Source organism: Protobothrops mucrosquamatus, unplaced genomic scaffold, assembly GCF_001527695.2.
Source record: "Protobothrops mucrosquamatus isolate PMUCROS unplaced genomic scaffold, P.Mucros_1.0 scaffold12883, whole genome shotgun sequence".
Lineage (NCBI taxonomy): Eukaryota > Metazoa > Chordata > Lepidosauria > Squamata > Viperidae > Protobothrops > Protobothrops mucrosquamatus.
Genome location: NW_015398658.1, coordinates 4,531 through 6,879, shown reverse-complemented (window position 1 = coordinate 6,879; position 2,349 = coordinate 4,531). Strand labels below are relative to the sequence as shown.

General features: G+C 52.9%; 1 pseudogene; it reads right to left on the bottom strand.

The window, feature by feature from the left end:
• Positions 1-10: 10 nt before the first annotated feature.
• On the bottom strand, positions 11-1,113 carry LOC107301454 (annotated as a pseudogene).
• Between the last annotated feature and the right edge of the window lie 1,236 nt (positions 1,114-2,349).

The window sequence follows — 2,349 nt, the reverse complement described above, 5'->3', positions numbered from 1 at the left end:
CGCCCGCCACCGTCGTGGTGTCCATCAACACGGCCTCGGAGTAGCTGGGTACCAGCTGCTGGTTAGAACGGATGTGCCATTCCAGTTCGGTCATGTCCACTGTGTTGACACGCGAGATGCGCCGCCCGTAGCTCCCCGCGGCATCCAGCGGGCTGGGCCCGTCGTCTGCCCCAAAGAGTTTCTCCACGTGATAATGTACATTTGCTGTACGGTATTCAGACAACACTCTCAGCGGCCAGGACAGCAGGAGGAAAGAGGCCAGCCAGAAGACACTCCGGCGTGTGTACCAAGGTGGGCGCCCCGGATCCGGGAAGACCAACATGTGCTCCTTAAAGTCCACGTTTTTGAGGTGCATCCCTTCGCGGGCCTCCATGTAGTCATCCAAGCCCTCGTTCTCGCCGAAGAACCGGGCCCTCTGCGTCAGGTAGGCGGCTTCCGCCTCGCCCGTGGCGAAGCTGAAGCATTTCGTAAAGCGGAGTTTGGTCACGGGGTAATCCGAGAGGCCCAGTAGCTCCTTGGAGACGTCCTTCACCCCGTGGCCCGAGTAGTCAAACTCCGTCTCCGAGACGTGGGTGTTGACCCGCTCGTGGTAAACCTGGGTGGTCGTATAAGCATCGCCGTTGCGATAACGCGTGACTTGCCTCGTACGGCGGATGTAGTGGTAGCTGACGGCTTTCCACCAGATGCAGGGCGTGGCCTGCTGCATGCGCTGCACCTTGTCGTAGACGCTCGCCGTGTCCACCCGATACTGACTCTGTCCCTTGGCGAACCGGTGCCAGCACTCCACCAGGTACACCACGTACAACATGCTCAAGAAGGCCAGCGGAATGTAGATGTATCCGTTGGAGCACGGGCTGTCGTGGTACACCAGAGATGCTCCTCGGTAGGAGTTGTCGTAGTTCAGGCGGGTCACCGTCGAGAGGCGGCACCAGGCCATGACGCCGAAGCAGCCGAACATCAGGAGGGTGAGCACTAAGCATTTCCAGTGGGACTCGCGGCACAACGAGCTGCTGAGAGACTGCTTCAGAGGACGTTGCTGAGGGCCGAGGGAGAGACAGGCAAGGAGAGAAGAGAAGAAGAACGGGTTACAGAGCTGCCCCTTCCCACAAAGATCTGAGACCCCTCCCCAAACCAGTAACCATCATTCCATTTCACAGCTGCCCCTGTGTTTCTAACCGAGGACGAAAAAAAACCCAGCACGCCAAAGTTGAACCCTTGAAACGGTGCCAATGTCTTCGGCCTTTCCGCGTTCCAGGATCACAGCAGGAGGGAGGGGTGTGTGACTTAACTACCATCTTGGGGTTGACGTGCCAGACACCCTGCAATTGTGTTTTCAGACACACATCACGCCGTTCACATTGGGGGCGTTGAGGCCAGACCGCTAACACGGCCACTTTCAGGGATATAAACAGGATGTCGAAGCCAGACAAAATAAAGCCAGAGTGTGTTTCCCGCAAAAGCCAAAATGCACAGCCAGGAAGCCTGACCCCAGGATAGACTGCTCCTGTATAGGGGAGGCTCCATTTTGTTGTGACCACCAGCCATTGAACTGTTCCTGGAAGTTGTCTCACCTCTAGCTGAGAGAGAGAAAAAAGAAAGAAAGAAAGAAAGAAAGAAAAAGAAAAAGAGAGACAAGAAACACAGACAGAAGGAAAAAGAGAGAGAAAAGAGGGAAGAGAGAGAGAGGGAGAGAGAGTGTGTCCAAGGGAATTCCGACTATTTAATTCTTTTTTTTAAATTCTATTTAATTCTTTTTTTGAGGATGCTTTTACTGTTTTATGTTTTTTTTAATAGCTTTAGAATTTTAGAATGGTTAGCCACATAGGGTTACTTACAACTGAGTTGGATGGCTCTAGAAACGGATCAATAATAAATAATAAAATAAACTAAGCCGGGACGGACAGCTTCAAGGTGGATCGGGCCCTCTTGGGCGGGGTGGGGGGGGAAGAGGGGGCAGCTGGAAGGGAGTTACATCACTTTTCCACGCACCCCTCACCCCTTCCATCATCCCCTGCCTTTTACGTCTCCCCTGAGAACTGCAAAAGGGTTAGGCAACTGGAATTTTGGGGAGGCTGCCAACAGCAAATGGCTTTTAAGATGGTTGGGGGGGAGGGAGAAAAGAGGATGATTTTTTAATTTTTTTAAAAAGCATGGGGGGGGGTCAATCTCACACCCTCTTCCCTTTGCTTTGATGCACTCCAGGAAGAACGCACGCAACACGGCCACAGATGCTTTATTCATTAAACCCATCTTGCTGGCATTTGTCTATCAAAATGTGTTGTGTATGTGTGTTTGTGTGTGTGTGTGTGCTTCTCAACCCTGGCAACTCCCAGCTTCTTGGGTGCCAAC